This window comes from Mesoplodon bidens, assembly GCF_964165515.1.
Source record: "Mesoplodon bidens genome assembly, chromosome: 6".
NCBI lineage: Eukaryota > Metazoa > Chordata > Mammalia > Artiodactyla > Ziphiidae > Mesoplodon > Mesoplodon bidens.
This window is the reverse complement of record NC_138162.1, coordinates 57,548,317-57,568,238: the sequence shown is the minus strand read 5'-3', so window position 1 is coordinate 57,568,238 and position 19,922 is coordinate 57,548,317. Positions and strand designations below refer to the sequence as shown.

Genomic DNA, 19,922 nt, shown 5'->3' with positions numbered 1-19,922 from the left:
ATCCAAATTACCTCCAGAGTTATAATACAGATATAATGCATGTAATACAGATAAACTCATGACACTAAGAGGCATAAAACAAATGAAGTCTTTTCACCTCTTGTATCTGCCCAAGAGCTCTTCCTTTCCCTTTCCTTCTCCTCTCCCCTCCTCTTCTCCTCTCCCTTCCCTCTCTCCTCCCCTTCCCATCCCTCCCTCTTTTTCTATCTCCTCTTCTCCCTTTTCTTTTCTTTCTTATTTTTTTTCTGTACCAGCAGTTTTTCACAAGCCCTAGAGTTTTGTATATGTATATTGTTGCTGCAACTATGTATAAATGCAACTGATTCTTTGCATTCATTTATATGCTGGTATAAGTCTTTCATCCTCACAAGTTTTATAGGGGAAGTCTGGATGCTGGTGGAGCAGTGAGAAAGAAGACTTATTTTACCTCTGACTTGAGCACTGAAAAGATACACCTTCACCACTGTTGCAACTCCATACTTCTAAGAACTGGTGAGTTGAAGAACACTGTGTCTCCATTAAAGAAGATATATTGTAGGGGCTTCCCTGGTGGTGCAGTGGTTGAGAGTCCGCCTGCCGATGCAGGGGACGCGGGTTCGTGCCCCAGTCCGGGAAGATCCCACATGCCACATAGCAGCTGGGCCTGTGAGCTGTGGCTGCTAAGCCTGAGCGTCCGGAGCCTGTGCTCCGCAACAGGAGAGGCCACAACAGTGAGAGGCCCGCGTACCAAAAAAAAAGAAAAAATATATATATAGTAAAACATAGCTAATGATGACGACAGCAACAACAACAAAAATAGAAACAAGGATCTACTATGTAACTGCTTCCTAAGTATTCTCCCTTTAAGGAGATTTTGAGATCCACTTTTCTGTGGTTAGACACTGTGAGAAAATATTAAGTTGGAAACTCCAAGGGTGATGTAAGTCATTGGGTATATTTTAGAGCTGGATTTCATCATCAGCTAGCTTGTCACTGCCATCTTATAAATGTGTTTTTGTACTAATTCCGTTGCCCCAGGTAGTCGCGTGCCTCTGTAAGAAATCTCTCAGCTGTGGCCTTCTCTTGGAGGGAGGGAGCTGGCCAAAGGGTGCATATCAACCAAAGCTCTTCATTATATTGGCCTAATTGATCCTACATTTCTCAGCAAATCTCTCTTTCTCCTTCTCTTTTGCATAACTCCAGTGGAATCATTTCCAATGAATTACATGGAAGAGTCTGTTCATGGGGCTAGCCTGGCAGTTAGGTTCTCTGTTGGATTTTTAGCTTTCACAATTTCATAATTTGCATATACTCTTTTCTTGGAGGCATATTTCATTCTTGGGTCCTTGAAAGAGTTAAATGTCTTTAGTTGCCTCTTTTAAGGTTTTACTGTGTTGTTTTTTTTCTGGATAACTTTTGGGGATATATCTAGTAACCAATCCACGTCAGGGAAGCAGTAGGACAAATAAATGAATTTTGAACCACCTTGGTTGATGGAATAAGATATTTGAGAGAACACTGGAGAAGTGAGGGGGTTTGAGGGGGATATATTAAAATGTTCTATTACTCTTGCCCTAACTCTACCCCTTTGTCATTTTGGTGACCATTTTTTTTCCGGCTGCATTGGGTTTTTGTTGCTGGGCGCGGCTTTCTCTAGTTGCAGGGAGCGGGGGTTACTATTCCCCTTGCAGTGCACAGGCTTCTCATTGCGGTGGCTTCTCTTGTTGTGGAGCACGGGCTCTAGGCGCGCTGGCTTCAGTAGTTGCAGCACGTGGGCTCAGTAGTTGTGGCTCACGGGCTCTAGAGAGCAGGCTCAGTAGTTGTGGCACATGGGCTTAGTTGCTCTGTGGCATGTGGGATCTTCCTGGATTAGGGATTGAACCTGTGTCCCCTGCATTGGCAGGTGGATTCTTAACCACTGTGCCACCAGGGAAGTCCTTGGTGGCCATTTGACCTGAAGAAATATTAATTACAAATCTAGTCTTATTTGAAAATGAAAATCATAACAGTGTTTACCTCATAGGGATATTGCAAAATTCAAATGAAATAATTTGTATAAGAGGTGTGGCACTATGTTTTCCATTCTATAAGGGCTCAGTAAATATTGGCTATCCAACTATTACTGCTCTCAATTCTGAATTCCTATTGTTCAAATCTTTCCCAGTTGGAGTTTTAAAATAAAATCTAATAACTAGGCTAATATGCTATGTGGTTCTTCTAGGGTTCAAGCATTACTGTGAAGGATATTAGAAACCTTTCCTGAGTCAGTACTGCTTTTGAGGATAAAATTGGGATACCTATTTGGAATGTATTTAACTCCAAAGAAATGGCCTGAGGTAACTGGTGGGAGATAGGACACAAAAACCTTTTAGACATCCTAATTGAATTAATCCTAATTGAATAAAATTCCTGAACAGCTCATTGCCACATCTGAAGAACAATTTGGGTCTAAATGAGAATGACCAGAGAATATAGGAAAAGTTCCTTCTTGCTCTTTTAAAATATATTTGTTTATATATTGAAATATAGATGATGCACAATATGTTAGTTTCAGGTGTACAACATAGTGATGTAACATTTACATACATTAATGAAGTAATCGGCATAATGTCTAGTAACCAACTAGTCCCCATACAAATTTATCATAGTATTACTGACAATATTCCCTATGCTGTATATTACATCCCTGCTTATTTATAAGTCAGAATTTGTACCTCTTAAGCCTTTTTGCCTATGCCTATTTTGCCCAACCCCTCCCCCCTCCCCTCTGGCAACCATCAGTTTGTTCTCTGTTATCTATGAGTCTGTTTTCATTTTGCTTCTTTGTTTTATCATTTTTGGTTTTGTTTTTGAATTTTATTTTATTTTTTATACAGCACGTATTTATTAGTTAACTATTTTATACATATTAGTGTATATGTCAATCCCAGTCTCCCAATTCATCCTACCACTACCACCCCCCCACCACCACTTTCCCCCCTTGGTGTCCGTATGTTTGTTCTCTACATCTGTGTCTCTATTTCTGCCCTGCAAACGGGTTCATCTGTACCATTTTTCTAGGTTCCACATATATGCATTAATATACGATATTTGTTTTTCTCTTTCTGACTTACTTCACTCTGTTTGACAGTCTATAGATCCCACCACATCTCTACAAATGACTCAATTTCATTCCGTTTTATGGCTGAGTAATATTCCATTGTATATATGTACCACATCTTCTTTATCCATTCATCTGTTGATGGGCATTTAGGTTGCTTCCATGACCTGGCTATTGTAAACAGCGCTGCAATGAACATTGTGGTACATGACTCTTCTTGAATTGTGGTTTTTGCAGGGTATATGCCCAGTAGTGGGATTGCTGGGTCATATGGTAATTCTATTTTTAGTTTTTTAAGGAACCTCCATACTGTTCTCCATAGTGGCTGTATCAATCTACATTCCCACCAACAGTGCAAGAGGGTCCCCTTTTCTCCACACCCTCTCCAGCATTTGTTGTTTGTAGATTTTCTGATGATGCCCATTCTAACTGGTGTGAGGTGATACCTCATTGTAGTTTTGATTTGCATTTCTCTAATAATTTGTGATGTTGAGCAGCTTTTCATGTGCTTCTTGGCCATCTGTATGTCGTCTTTGGAGAAATGTCTATTTAGGTCTTCTCCCCATTTTTTGATTGGGTTGTTTGTTTTTTTTAATATTGAGCTGCATGAGCTGTTTATATATTTTGGAGATTAATCCTTTGTCTGTTGATTCATTTGCAAATATTTTCTCCCATTCTGAGGGTTGTCTTTTCATCTTGTTTGTAGTTTCCTTTGCTTTGCAAAAGTTTTAAAGTTTCATTAGGTCCATTTTGTTTATTTTTGTTTTTATTTCCATTACTCTAGGAGGTGGATCAAAAAAGATCTTGCTGTGATTTATGTCAAAGAGTATTCTTCCCATGTTTTCCTCTAAGAGTTTTATAGTGTCCAGTCTTACATTTAGGTCTCAAATCCATTTTGAGTTTATTTTTGTGTATGCTGTTAGGGAGTGTTTTAATTTCATTCTTTTACATGTAGCTGTCCAGTTTTCCCAGCACCACTTATTGAAGAGACTGTCTTTTCTCCATTGTATATCCTTCCCTCCTTTGTAATAGATTAGTTGACCATAGGTGCATGGGTTTATCTTTGGGCTTTCTATCCTGTTCCATTGATCTATATTTATGTTTTTGTGCCAGTACCATATTGTCTTGATTACTGTAGCTTTGTAGTATAGTCTGAAGTCAGCAAGTCTGATTCCTCCAGCTCCCTTTTTGCCCCTCAAGAATGCTTTGGCTATTCGGGGTCTTCTGTGTCTCCATACAAATTTTAAGATTTTTAATCTAGTTCTGTAAAAAATGCCACTGGTAATTTGATAGGGATTGCATTGAATCTGTAGATTGCTTTGGGTAGTATAGTCATTTTCACAATATTGATTCTTCCAATCCAAGAACATGGTATATCTCTCCATCTGTTGCTGTCATCTTTAATTTCTTTCATCAGTGTCTTAGAGTTTTCTGAGTACAGGTCTTTTACCTCCTTAGGTAGGTTTATTCCTAGGTATTTTATTCTCTTTGTTGCTATGGTAAATGTGAGTGTTTGATTTGATAATTTTTCTTTGTCTTTAATTTTTGTCTATTTGATTACTATGTGCCTTGGCATGCTTCTCCTTGGGTTTATCCTGCCTGGGACTCTCTGCACTTCCTGGACTTGGATGGCTATTTCCTTTCCCATGTTAGGGAAGTTTTCGACTATAATCTCTTCAAATATTTTCTTGGGTCCTTTCTCTCTCTCTTCTCCTTCTGGGACCCCTATAATGTGAATGTTGTTGTGTTTAATATTGTCCCAGAGGTCTCTTAGGCTGTCTTCATTTCTTTTCATTCTTTTTTCTTTATTCTGTTCCATGGCAGTGAATTCTACCATTCTATCTTCCAGGTCACTTATCCATTCTTCTGCCTCAGCTATTCTGCTATTGATTCCTTCTAGTGTATTTTTCATTTCAGTTATTGTATTGTTCATCTCTGTTTGTTCTTTATTTCTTCTAGGTGTTTGTTTAATTCTTCTAGGTCTTTGTTAAACATTTCTTGCATCTTCTCGATCTTTGCCTCCATTCTTTTTCCGAGGTCCTGGATCATCTTCACTATCATTATTCTGAATTCTTTTTCTGGAAGGTTGCCTACCTCCACTTCATTTAGTTGTTTTCCTGGGGTTTTATCTTGTTCCTTCATCTGGTACATAGTCCTCTGCCTTTTCATTTTGTCTATCTTTCTGTGAATGTGGTTTTCCTTCCATAGCCTGCAGAATTGTAGTTCTCCTTGTTTCTGCTGTCTGCCCTCTGGTGGATGAGGCTGTCTAAGAAGCTTGTGCAAGCTTCCTGATGGGAGGGACTGGTGGTGGGTAGAGCTGGATGTTGCTCTGGTGGGCAGAGCTCAGTAAAACTTTAGCCCACTTGTCTGCTGATGGGTTGGGCTAGGTTCCCTCCCTGTTGGTTGTTTGGCCTGAGGTGACCCAGCACTGGAGCCTACCCGGCTCTTTGGTGGGGCTAATGGCGGACTCTGGGAGGGCTCACGCCAAGGGGTGCTTCCAAGAACTTCTGCTGCCAGTGTCCTTGTCCCCATGGTGAGCCACAGACACCCCCTGCCTCTGCAGGTGGCCCTCCAACACTAGCAGGTAGGCCTGGTTCAGTCTCCTATGGCGTTACTGCTCCTTCCCCTGGGTCCCAATGCACACACTACTTTGTGTGTGCCCCCAAGAGTGGAGTCTCTGTTTCCCCCAGTCCTGTCGAAGCCCTGCAATCAAATCCCATTAGCCTTCAAAGTGTGATTCTCTAGGAATTCCTCCTCCCTTTGCTGGACCCCCAGGTTGGGAAGCCTGACATGGGGCTCAGAACCTTCACTCCAGTGGGTGGACTTCTGTGCTATAAGTGTTCTCCAGTTTTTGAGTCACCCACCCAGCAGTTATGGGATTTGATTTTATTGTGATTGCACCCCTCCTACCGTCTCATTGTGGCTTCTCCTTTGTCTTTGGGTGTGGGGTATCTTTTTTTGGTGTGTTCCAGTGTCTTCCTGTCGATGATTGTTCAGCAGTTAGTTGTGATTCCGGTGCTCTCGCAAGAGGGAGTGAATACACATCCTTCTACTCCACCATCTTCAACCAATCTCTGCCTTCTTTGTTTTATAGATTCCACATATAACTGACATCATGGGGTATTTGTCTTTCTCTGACTTATTTCTCTTACCATAATACCTTATAGATCCATCCTTGTTGTTGCAAATAACAAGATTTCATTTTATATGGCTGAGTAATATTTCTGTGTGTGTGTATGTATGTATGAAGGTGTATATGTGTGTGTGTGTGTGTGTGTGTGTATCACACCTTCTTTATCCATTCATCTATTGGTGGACACTTACATTGCATCCATAACTTGGCTATTGTAAATAATGCCACAATGAACACAGAGGTGCATATATCTTTTCAAATTAGTGTTTTTGTTTTCTTTAGGTAAATATCCAGAAGTGAAATTGCTGGATCATATGGTAGTTCTATTTTTAATTTTTTGAAGAATCTCCATACTGTTTTCCATAGCAGTTACAACAATTAACAATCCCACCAACAGTGCTCAAGGGTTCCCTTTTCTCCACACTCCCACCAACATTTGTTATCTTTTGTCTTTTTGATAACAGCCATTCTGACAGGTGTGAGGTGATATCTCATAGTGGTTTTGATTTGCATTTCCCTGATGATTAGTGATGTTGAGCATATTTTCATGTGTCTGTTGGTCATCTGTATGTCTTTTTTGGAAAAATGTTTATTTAGATTCCCTGCCCATTTTTTAATCAGGTTGTTTGTTTTTTTGCTATTGAGTTGTATGAGTTTTTTAAAAAATATATTTTGGATATTAACCCCATATTGAACATATTGTTTGCAAATATCTTCTCCCATTCAGTAGGTGGCTTTTTCATTTTATTGATGCTTTCCTTTGCTGAGCAAAAGGTTTTTAGTTTGCTGTAGTACTATTTGGTTATTTTTGCTTTTGTTTCTTTTGCCTGAGGAGACATATCCAAAAAAATATTGCTAAGACAAATGCCAAAGAGTGTACTGCCTATGTTTTCTCCTAGGAGTTTTATGGTTTCAGTTCTTATATTTGTCTTTAATCCATTTTGAGTTTATTTTTGTGTATGCTGTGAGAAGTAGTCCAGTTTCATTCTTTTGCATGTAACTGTCCAGTTTTTCCAACACCGCTTATTAAAGAGGCTGTTTTTTTCCCATTGTGTAGTCTTGCCTCCTTTGCTGCAGGTTAATTGATCATATAAGTGTGGGTGTATTTCTGGGACTCTTTCCTGTTCTGTTTAAAGACAAACCTCTGTGGCATTTACCCAAGAAATGCAGCTTTTCAGAACTGAGTGTAAGTCCCACAGGTCCTTTACCCATGAAGCTCCTTTTCCCTCTCCGTTTAGAACCCTTCCCTCATACCACTCCCTCTATGTGGGCCTCCAGTAACTGTCAGCTCTTATACAAAGGGCCACACAAGGACTGCCCCTCCAACCAGCCAGAGCACACAGGCCAACTTTTAATAGTAACTGCAAAAAGTTGGGGCAAAAGAGAAACATAATTTCCTTCACAGAGCTGTAATGGCTCTGATTAAGACCAAGGGCCTTGAAGTCAGACAGACCTGAATTTAAATATTAGTTCAAACAATAAATTTCTTTTTTTTTTTTTTTTTTGAGTTCAGCAAGAGAAACAGTTTTATTTCCTGATTTTTAAATCCAGGGCTCTGAGTTTAAATACATTTCAATTTATAATGTGTTGGAAGGTTTTACATAATGTATTTTTTTAACATCTTTATTGGAGTATAATTGCTTTCCTAAACTTAGGCATAGTGTATAATGTTATTAAATAATACATATTTCATGGGATTGTAATGAAGAGGAAGTGAAGTAATATTTGTAAAGTGCTTCACAGATTGGCCAGCATATAGTAAACATTTAATAATCAACAGCTAGTGTTATTTTTTCCTCAAAAGATTTTGTCTGCCAGCAATCATGAAGTTCAGTCTTGTATAGATTCCATGACTAGGACTTGGAGAAGAAAAATGGTCTGAACAATTTAGACAATTATCTTTTCCCTACAGAATCAAGGGAGGCATTTTTCTTCTTAACTATCCAGATTGTCCATGTCACTTTTCTTATCCAGGTACTTGCCAGATCTACAACTCACTTTTATGCAACTGGAAAACATTTAAAAAGTTGTATGTACACAGACATACACACACAGCTTAAGTATTATATATGGATATACCTTCTATAACATTTTGCTCATCTGTTCTCTCCTATGACTGTAACCCTCTGAGATAGGTTTTGTATTATCTCATTTTATGATTAAAGGAAAAGGGAAGAAACTTGGCCAGGCTAAAGCCCTTGCAGTTGATTAGGGACAGAGCTGGGGTGTCCTGACCCCTTTCCAGTTTTTCTTCCTTTGTACTGCTCTGATGACCATGGAAACAAAATGCACTAGAACTTGGATACCAAAGAAGTTTCAGTTGACAGGTAACCAAAGGAAACAGCATGGCTGAAATCCAGTTAAAAGTTAAAATCCCATTGGGCAATGTCTCTTTCACTGACAACAGGAATTGCTGTCATATCCCCATCTAGCCACTTTGCAAACAGCGGGAATGTTAGCATGAGCTCACGGTGAACAGTGAATGCTTCCTAAGGGAGCAGTGATTGCTTTGGCTGGGTTCTGCTGTAGCAGCTTCCTGGTGATGAAGAGACTGTAGTCAGACAATTGGAGGCAGTAACCATTTTCTAATAATCACCTCAGGCTTTTGGCACCTAATTCTCTGGCACTGTCTAGGGAAGCTTTTTATGTTATTTCATGCTACTTGTCAAGTCAAGCTGCTTGTCTAATTTTGCTGGGAAATGTGACACTGCCGGTCAAATCGCTCACCACAGTGAGATCCAGTGCGTGTCTTGCAAAGTGCTCAGAGGGTTCTCATCGTCTCTGACAAGCAAAAGGCTGAGAGAAATTTTTTTAAATGGCCCCAGTTTACACAGTTTTTCCATCCGTGGTTCCATGGTGTTTTGAAATCAGGTTGTGGTCCTGAGTTAATGACACAAGGAAACACTTTGATGCTCGTATTGCCTACTTGGTTTTTTTGAACCTCACATGGACTAGCTCCATCCTGTCCCCAAGTTCATAAGCCTCTATCTTCCTCTCCGCTTCCTGTGCAGGCTTCCTCTGGTTTGTGGGCCGTGCACTTCATCTTGTTCCTTCAAGGCAAGCACTGAGCCTCTGGTCAAACAGAGTTTCTGTGGTGGCTTCTGCTATCTGCTTATCATCCAATCCCAGGCTCAGGTTTTCCTTCCTTATTTTTTTATACCTGAAATAGCTCTTTTCCAATTTGTCTATAGCTTTCTCTTTCAACTTTCTCCCCCCTCCTCATAGTAATTAAGCAGGGGTTATGGTCCCTTTCCAGATCCTGATTTTGTAATACTTTTATTCCTAAAGAGTTATGTTGATGAGACTAATCTAAATATGTTAAACTTGGTACTGATTAGATGACTTCATAAGCACTCCTTGACAGTTTTTTTGTGAAAGAGCTTGCTTGAAATCTCTGTTAATGTAGCCGAATTTCCTTCTAAAGGCAGTTACATATAATGCCTCTTAAAGGGAATTATCTAAATTTGCAGTTTGGCATGCTCTTCCTGGGACTCTGGAGGGTTAATAAGTCACAGAGATCACATCTTCATGTGGGAAATATGAAGGCTCCAATGTGGGTAAGTACTACTTAAGAAGACCCTACATTACAAGGAAGGTTGGAGATATTCTGGAGACCCATAAAATGCTCCCTTTGTACCAATTATCACAGTGAACTTTCTCCTTCTAGTTTATGTTATATTCACATTGAATCATTCCAGGGATTTTGCTCTTAGCTTGCATATGTCATATATGTTTCTCATCTGGGTAGATAAACCAGCCTTATAGATTTAAAGGAGATTGCATGAGCTGCTGCTGGGAAGTTTTTCTTCAGTTAGTTAAGAACCTGTGAAACTTAGTCCTTGATATTTCACTAGCTGTCATTTGTAATAAAATCTACTTTAGCCTAGGGTTAAGTGATGACTCTGGTCCTCACAGCATGGTGGGGGATCCTGGGGGTCAAATAAAGGGAAACTCTCTGACTTCCCCACAGACTTATGCTGAGACCTTAATTGAGGGGCTTACTGCTTCTCCCACTAAAAAAACTGCAAATTTTAATACTTTCCTCTAACCAAAAATAAAATTATAAGATTGGAATACTCTTCCAGTGCCCTTGAAATTGTCAGAGGCTGCCCGGAGGCTTCCCAAGAGCTGGACTGGCTCCGACTCAGTCACTGTTTCATCCATAGAGCCTTACATGATGCCTGGAGCATACAGAAGGCACTCAGTGAATGAAATGAGTGAATGAAAGGAAAGATAGGACAAGAGTCACATTTTAGCAGCCTAATTATATATTTTCAGGGTAATGTATTTAAAAAGGGACAGTGATAACACATTTCTAAAAGGAGATGAATGGCATATTTAACACTTTTCAAGAAGAAGGAATTCCATTTCTATCACTTGATCTAGGTTTTCAATTACAGAAACATTGAGAATTCCCTGTGGCTGAATATGGGTGAATCTTTAAGGCAGTTGAAGACACAGGCTGCCCTTGTGGACATCAATACTCCCATGGAGCACTTTCCATGAAGAAAAGTGTGGGCTTGCTGTCTTTGCATCAAAACTCCTAGAATTTGGCTGAATGCCTGGTTTATCCCAGGACATTAGTCAGCCCACAAATCCCACATTTGTTTATTCAGACCAGAGCAAGTGAATGCTGCCATTCTCCCATCTCCTTTGTTGGCAAATGCTTTGTTAACCTGAATTGAGTTCTGAACACAAAACGAAGTGACTAATCTTTTGGGGGTTTCCCCCTCCCAGGTTCTTGTATGAGCAACTGAATCTATAGACCACAAAGTCCCACACTGTCGTTTTCCCTCATGCTGCCCTTTTATTCTGATGGCTCCACATTGTACTTAAGGAAACCAATACCTTCCAGAGTGCGGTGGAACTGGCGCCACCATTAAGAAAAGGAGGTTACTGGATTTTTTAGTGTAGCAGCAAAGGGGGGCTACGTTGATTATTTACACTTATGTAGTCTACTGCTGGGCATCTGCAAGAATCATCTTGCACTCTCAGAAAGTTTTCTACCTCTGAATATGTGGGTCTGAAAGTGCAGGAAGTAGAAATTTTAACAAAAACCAACCAGTTTGGATGATCACAAATATGTGGTAGATCTGGCATGTGCAACTAAAAAGAATGCATACCCTTAATCACTAGGCTATTTGCCTATCTACAAATATGTGTAAAGGCCTAAATTTTTTAGCAAAAGTCTGAGGGTCTAATTTGTAAATTGCCGTTGACCACAAAAGAGTGATTAGTTTCAAAAGAGAACTGTTTTGCAACATGGTGCAAAAAAGAGGAGGGGATAAAGGAAATCATAAAAATTAACATTCATGACATTAAATACCAGTTTTTTTTTTAAATACCAGTTGTTTTTATAGCATGTTGAACATGGCAGCTTGGCAAATAATTCTCCCTCATTAAGCTTGTAGAAATTCTATTTGATTTATAAAGTTTTGACTCTGACTGTATTTACCATTGATAACCTGTTTTTCTCTCTCCTCTTCCTCCAACTCTTAGCCGGAACTACTTTCCAATGACTTCTTTCTACCACACTTCTCCTCCTCAGTGTAAGAGGATGAAAGCACATGATGATATTTAAAGCAAGAAGATTGAAGAATTGCTGCCTGCTAACCCAAGGCTTGGATTAGTACAATCTTTTTAGCTTTTTACTGTGAAGTTCAGGGATCACAAATGTTGTTTCATCCATGGAACTTCTGCAACTTGTTATTTTCATACCTGAGATCTGGGGGAAAGTTTAGTCTAAATGGTTTCTAAAATAGCCATTAGCTCAGGAGATAACGCAGCCAATGCATGTGACAGGAGCTTTGCCCACACTACCCTGTTTTTTGGTCATGTAGTTTTTTCGTTTTTAATGATGTCATTTAAAAACTTTGCTTTTTGAGAATGATTCCCCCCACTATTTTTCTATAGAGGGTCAGGAAAATGTATAAATAATTTCTGGGCTTGGGTGCAGAAGATACACATGCTGACAAACAGAAATCTAAAGTGTTAAAGGAGATTGTCTTTTGAAGAAACTTTTCCAGGCTTGAGTTCTATATTTTTGGATTTGACTCAGTGAAAAATCTTTACTGAGTACCTAGTATATGCCCAGCATTCTGCTGCATTATAGGGGTTGGGGGACTATAGTCCAGTTGGGATAAAGGAAGGATGGAGAGAGAATACATATAGTTACAGCACAAGGCAGAATAAGTTACAGTATACAATGGGCTATGGAATATTGTGGAGGAAGAGAGCATTTTTAATTAGTGGAGTCAGGAAATTCATTACCAAGGTGATGGCATTCTTGCTGGGTCATGAAGGATAGATAGGATTTTGGCAGGTGAGGAGCCATTCTAATGCAAGAGAACAATAATAGAAAGAGCCCAGTGGTCCATTGAGAGTAGAAGCAGGGAAATAAAGGGCGGCTGGGTTTATACTGTGATTACTGAGCTGCAGGCACACAGTTGTCCACGCCCTCCTCCTTGAACCACTTTTTTAATATAAATTTATTTATTTATTTATGTTTGGCTGTGTTGGGTCTTCGTTGCTGAGCGTGGGCTTTTCTCTAGTTGCTGCGAGCAGGGGCTACTCCTTGTTGTGGTGCGTGGGCTTCTCACTGCAGTGGCTTCTCTTGTGGCACAGCACGGGCTCTAGGTGTGCGGGCTTCGGTAGTTGTGGCTCACGGGCTCTAGAGCGCAGGCTCAGTAGTTGTGGCACCTGGGCTTAGTTGCTCCACAGCATGTGGGTTCTTCCCAGACCAGGGCTCGAACCCGTGTCCCCTGCATTGGCAGGTGGATACTTAACCACTGCGCCACCAGGGAAGCCCTGAACCACTGTTTACTCCAGAGTCACAGCATCCTCCTGACTCTGACAGTCTTACCGGCCACTGCTTCTCAGTCACCTTTCTTGGGTGTTCTTCCTCAGCTTGAGCTCTGCATGTCGAAAGGCTTCAGCATCAGTTTTTTAGTTTTCTTCACCTGAGTTGCTATCATTTAAATATTAAATATTTAACATCTACATGCCAGTAATCTCCAAATCAGTAACTTTCCCCATGACCCATGCCCTGACCTCTAGGCTGTATATCAAACTGTCTACCCAACATCTTCACTTTTGATGGCTAAATATCAGGTTTCTTGATTCTTTGCTTCCCCTCTCTGCTGAAATCCTGCTCATCCACCAGTCTTCTCTATCTTAGTTAATGGGCCTGCCATCCACCGAGTTGCTTAGGTGTCCCCCAAACTAGATGTTATTCTAGATATAGCCTTTTCTCTCACCTTCACCATATAATAATGAGTATTTTGAGTCCACCTCTACCCCACCCCAAATAAGTGACTATTGTTTTTTGTTATAAGTTTTATGGTAGTAAGATTTGCCTCTAAATGTACATGAATTATCTTGATAAAAATAAATATTATATTAAAATATTACTTTCACAGAGATTATCTCTTGACTCCTTTCCAGAAATTAGCTCATAAGTTATCCAGAAGAGCCATGTATTCTTAAGTTTGCATGTGTATTGGAATTTATTTTTCCCATCTTCTAAAAGAGTCTTCACATCTTCTTGCCTTTCAGACCCAGCTGCTATGGATTAGATACACAAATACATGTCCCTGTGTTATGTGTTTCATAGTAAAAATAACAGTAATCATGAAAACGATAGTATTACTAATACTATTAATAATTAGCACCTATTAAGACCCGCAGGCACTGCAATAAGCATTGTACATTCACTGATGGTTTAAACCTCACAGTGACACTATGGGATGGATACTGTTACTGTCCTCATCTTAGACCTGCCCAAGGTCACACAGCTGGGAAGAGGCAGAGACTCAGGACATGGACCTATTTCTGCCAGACTCCAAAGCCCATGTTTTTAACCAAAAGTAATTTAAAATTCTGAACCACTGAATAGAGGTAGATGCAGCTTCTAGTGCAAAGAATATTTTGGCTGCCACACAGGAAGATATAAAGATATAGCTCTAGAAAGATGATACAGTATAAAAAACAGACCTCTTTACATCACCTTTCCATAGGCTTCATGGTGTATTCTTACATAATTTTCAAGGTAACTTCATCTTTGGGGAATGCTGAAAAATTGCCATTCATTAATGTTTTTTCCTCTAACATTCATCTCTTCTCAGTCTCTCCAATGGACAACTTCACTGACATCAAAAGTGTAAAGAGAGAAACCAGGGAGAAACATGAGCCCAGCAAGAGGATGAAAGGAATTATTAGAAAAGTTTTCCAGAGGAAGAACATTCCTTGCAGCCATTTCAACCTTTATTTCTTTCTGTATTTGATAGTGAGAGTACCACATAAGCCTGAACGAAAATAGAACGAGATGGAATCAGTCAGGATAAACCAGGTTATGCTATGATAACAAACAGTCTCAAAATCTCAGTGGTTTAAAAAGCAAAAGGCTATTCTCATTCAAGACATATCCTCATCAATGGTCACATTCTGTGATATCTTCTCCTTCTATCCAGCACCTATCTCTTCACTCTGGGCACAAGTGCCATTACTGTCTTCATGTAGAAACTGCCTCAGGAGAGCCTCCTGGACACAGAAGTCCTTTGATTGATTGACTGATTTTGTTTGAGGCTTTAAATTCTTCCCTGGAAGGCTGATTACTCCCTGTGCCTTCTTTCCTTGGGTTTTGGGCCATTCTGCAGTTGGAATAGTCTACTTTGTGCTTCTTGAAGATATCTTTGGCTTTGAGACCCCCCTCTAAAAGTATTGTCGAATTTTTAGCATGGACTTTGGAAGCAGACGAGTTGGCTCTGCCACCTACTAGTTGTGTGGTATCGTGAAATGTCTTAACCTCTTTCAGCTTTAGCTTCCTTATTTGAACAGGGCTGTTATTCATTATTTGAACAGGGAAGTGATTGGATTTGAGAGAAAGCCAGGAGATAATATTAGTAGAAATTGTTGATGAATTGGGTGAGGCAGAGGGGGGAGGCAAGGATGACTACCAGTTTAATATCTTGAGCAATGGGTGGTGATGCCTTTTACTGAGGAGGAGATAAGCGATGTGTGTGTCTGTGTGTGTGTGTGAGACAGAGAAAGAGAGAGACAGAGAGCGAGAACAATTTAGGACATGAGGATTTGAGATACTTTCTAGATATATAAGTGGAAATGTTGAGTTGAAGCTTTAATGGTATATAGGCAAGTGATCTGGACTGCTAATAGAGATTTCAAAGTCCTCTGCATAAAAAGATCATTGAAGCTATAGGAGTAGATGAGATACACTTCTGAAAATGAGCAGAGAAGACAGCTCAGTGTGAGCCCTGAGAACTTCTCTATTTAATGGTCTCTAGAGAGAGTAGAGGATTCTTCCAAAAAATTAGCTTTTAGGACACCACACTCCCTCCTTTTCCTCTTACCTCTCCGGACATCAATTTTTTTTTTCAGTGAAGAATAAGATTATGTTGCCTACTTAGAGTGAGGGGGCCTCAACAGAGATGTATAGGTTTAAAATAATTACTGAGGAGAGTAGGTAGGAATGTTGATTAAGTGAAAAGATTGAGATATACTGAAGTCTTAAGATTGGAGACCATATGTTTGTTGGGACATAAATCTGAATGGTTTAACATTTTGCTTAGGAATGCTCAGCCTTTTAGGTACCAAGATGGCATTGATCCTGTGTTGGGAGTTTTCTAGGTGAGGGCAATACAGGAAGAGACATATTTGGATTTGAGGGTGCTGGTGGTGAGTAGGTCAGATAGCCAACTACTTGTAGTCTGCTTGGGGGAAGGTGGATGGACTCTGAGGAAATGAAGAGCCAGGAGCTGGAGGACTAAATGAATTTGAAGAGCAGGTGTGTTCAAGCGAGCATCCTGAGAGCACCGGAGGAAAGACAGCTGGGTCAGAGAATGCAGTGTTTGTAGTTAAAATTTTTGGTGTGGACCCACTCTGGGTGATGAGAAGTTTCAGGATGTACCCTGGCAGTGTGGGGAAGTCTAAGTGGAGTGGAGGTGAGAATAGTTACTGTGTATTTGAGGTCAAGGAACAGTAGATTGAAGGTATTGGGTGGATTGCTCCCAAAGACACTGAAGTTTTCTGGAATATAATGGCAGAAGTTGAGTTTGAGGGGAGAAGATGAGTGTTATGTCTTAAAGAATGTGACCAGGAGGTCAGCAGATGATAGAAATATAGAAGTGTACAAAGTGGTATTGTCAGATGTCAAAGGTACCAGGATGGAACTGTGGTGGTTCTAAAGTGGCATTAAGGAGTCAATAAATTTTCACCCCTCTCCTTAGTTCTATGGTAGGTGAAATATACAGCATAATGTGGGGCGATGCTGTGTTTATTGGTTCTTTTTCTTTTACATAAAGGAAGAAGATTGCAGAGGGTCTAGTGGTTTGAGGAGAGAAGCTAAAGAGAAGAAGTACAGAGCACTAAGGGGTTAAGAACAGGGGAGGTAAACTGACTTTCTTTTGGTACACGAGGATTATAGGAATGGAAGACTTAATTGGAATTAATTGACCACAGACATTCCAAAGGTGGGATTAGTCATAACAAAGATGTCTGAGGGTCTGAGGTGGGATCTGGCCCAGTCATGTGTGGGTGAGCTCACTGTGTGGGAACCGGGATCATAAAGGATCTGAACATGGGCCCTCTCCTCTATGCAGGATGGAGGATCAGGCCTCTTTTCCCTGGGGTGGTCTCAAGATGTGTTGAGTGGCCACATGCAGGATAGGTGTCATTTAACATCTGATTTCTAGCCTCACGATAAACCTGGAAGGTGGGCACAGCAATAATGATAATAAAATAATGATAATAAAATATTTGCCTTTCTTCTATCCCTGGAGTTGTGAAGATTCAATGCAATCATTTGTGGCAAAGCACTTTAACAACTGTAATCACTATGTGTATGCTGAGTTTTATTGTTACCCACACCTTTGATGTATTTATCTCTGTGCTTTTCCATGTATCTGTGACATATTCCCTAAGATAATAACGGCTTCCCTCTGACAAAGCCAAGATTCTTTATTTATAGTGTTAGGTTGGCACCTGGGCTGATTCTCTTTAGTGCTTATGTAGTCTGGATGTGGACTGGCATCTTTCCCTGGACTCTGAGTATCTTCCTCTGCAGCTTCTCATGGCCAGAAGTTCTATCTGTGTCCTTCTATTACAAAGCCCAGACTCCTAGGCCACCCACCAAGTTCCTCACTCCAGTCTGAAGGATGCCTCCAGATTCTGGCTCATTTGCAGAACAGAATTGACTGACACACCCTAAGCAGGGATGCTAATCTAGTCTAGTTTTCCAGATACTCCTTGATGATTTGATAGAAAGGCATCCAACGGAAAGTGGTACTAGACTCTGAGAACTGCAGCTTTACAATGTCCAAAGTCTTCAAGACTTTCTTGGAGAGAGGCAGATATGATCCTAACCAAGGAAATTGATTAATACCCCCTGCCTCCCTTTGAAATTTAACCAATCTAGACTTTTTAGATGTCAGATTTTCTTGGAAGCAGAAAGAAGCTCCTGTGATGGAATAGACTTTATTTTTTTGTGTGTGTGGGGGTGTTAATTCCCAAGTAATTTGTTTGCTTCATTCTATCATCACTTTTCTACTGACAGTTATTTTTTTCTTTTTCATTACTTGGGATACAGAGACTGTTCTGCAGATGGACTAATGAGCAGCACCTACCTTAACTGTTCAGTGCAGTATAACACACTTGGTCAACTATTAAGAGGGGCACAAATTATTTTTAGTAAAATGTGAGTCAGTCTTGGGAGAAAAAACTAAGCTATATGTTTCCTTTACTCACTTAGTTTACAACACTCCAGAGAACTGACTAGAAGGAGAAGGTATTCTTCTATTCAGTATCTGTTCGTACCCCATCTCTTCATACTGGGCAAAAGGGCCATTTTGTAGACTTCACGTAGGAACTGCCTTAGGAGCACACCCTGGACACAGAAATCTCTGAACTGTCACTGATTTTTTTTTCTAAGGCTTTTTTAGGCTTTCCTGGAAGGCTAATTACCCCAGCGCCTTCTTTCTCTGATAGCTCATATTGAATTCTCTCCAGCTTTCTGATTTTATCCATTTGAATCAACCCCAAGTTCTTTTACGTCTCTAGAATTTGCACCATCTGGGGGATGAAGGGTTGACATCTACCAAGTAACCATTAATTTGTTTAAATTCTTGTTCAACTTACATTTTCTACTTTGGTACTTCTACTTTCCTGGCTTCTTGAGAATTTCCAAAAACCTACGCTTATCTTTTGTCATGTCACTTTGAGCTCCATGGGGTGTCCTCATCAAAGCATAGGGAGGAGAGGTTTTTTGTTTGTTTGTTTGTTTTACAGTCCCCCTCTGCAGAGCCAGCTTCTGGAAGAAAAACTCCAATTGCTAAGATAAACACATTTTTTGATCTTTCTTTTTTTTTTTTTTTGGTAGGCCAGTGGAAATTTAATACAGGAGTGTTTTTTTTGTAGAATTGTACAGTCTCTAATATTCAGATGGCGACTAGCATTATTTTTCTTACTGTAAGAAAACAGATCTGTAATGTATCTTCTATTCAGGAGACAGGACTTAATCATTGTCATCTTTGGTACTTAGTGGTGCTGCCAAGGCAGTGTGGGCAGAATGAGGGTGGAATGTTAAATCAAAGAAACTTGGGAGAACATGAGCTCTGCTGAGTCATGTAAGCAACTATCTCAGCTTCCTCACCTAACACAGCACCAAAATGTGTTACTGCAATTACAGAGTGCTGATTTAAAGGGAAAATGAAAAGGTAAACACACAAACACAAGCAGCTATGCATCTAGGAAGGATGTGGAGAGCTGAGATATGAAGGCAGGATAAAGCATCTCTTTTAAACTCTACAGCCCGCAGTGGTAAGCATGGTGCTGGCCCCATAGCAGGGGTTCCATAATGTTTGTTGACTGACCTGTTTTTTGAAAGAATACTATAATGTACAAAGCAAAGAGCCCCCAAATGTCTTTATAAATCTTAAGAAGCAGGCCTTTACTTTCCATATTCAGCTACAAAACACAAGTTTGAATTCAGAGTATATTTTGGGCTGCAGGTAAAGAAGGTAAAATGAATCAATGAAATCTGAAAATATTCAAAGGCTGTCTTTTCTCCCCAATTCTTCTTTCTCTCATTTCCCTCTTCCTATTTCAGGAATCCGAATTTCCTTTTGTTTCATCAACCTATTGTTTTCTGACTCAAACAAGACAACTATAATTTATTGAGCAGGAACAATGACTTGTTGGACTTTGCAGTCCCCAAGCATATCATAGTCCAGTGCCTGGTGCATAAGAGGGAATTACTATACATTGAAATGTTAGTTTTGGTTTCACTTTTTCTTCCTTTCCCAGATATTCCCCCTTTTTGCTATTTGTATGAGAGAACTTTCTCTTAATTCTCCCCAAATTTAATAAGACTACTCCATGCTCCCATTTTCTTGTTCACATCTGTGAACAAGACAGAAAGGATCCTGGCCCTCATGGACTTTACAAATCAATCCAGGAAGGCAAACACTGAACAAATAACTATAGGTGTGACAAGTGTTAGGGAAGGAAAAGTTCTACATGCGAGGAGGTATAATTGAGTCCAGGAGATCGTGGGAGGTATTCCCGGAGAACTGTGAGCTGGAGGAAAACAAGATTTGACTAGATGAAACGGAGGGATCAGAAAGGCAGTGAGAGAAGTGTGTTCCAGGCAGATGGGACAGTATGCACCAAGCCTGGATTTGAGAGACAGCATGATTCGTT

At 40.1% G+C, this 19,922-nt stretch overlaps 1 long non-coding RNA gene across 1 annotated transcript in view; it reads left to right on the top strand.

Moving 5' to 3' along the window:
* The first annotated feature begins 374 nt into the window (after window positions 1-374).
* The window catches only part of LOC308618875, a 36,279-nt gene continuing 16,731 nt past the window's right edge, over window positions 375-19,922 (top strand). Inside the window, exons 1-2 of the long non-coding RNA XR_014016094.1 lie at window positions 375-492; window positions 16,529-16,598. This is a non-coding gene — a long non-coding RNA (uncharacterized lncRNA). The remainder of the gene's footprint in view (window positions 493-16,528; window positions 16,599-19,922) is intronic.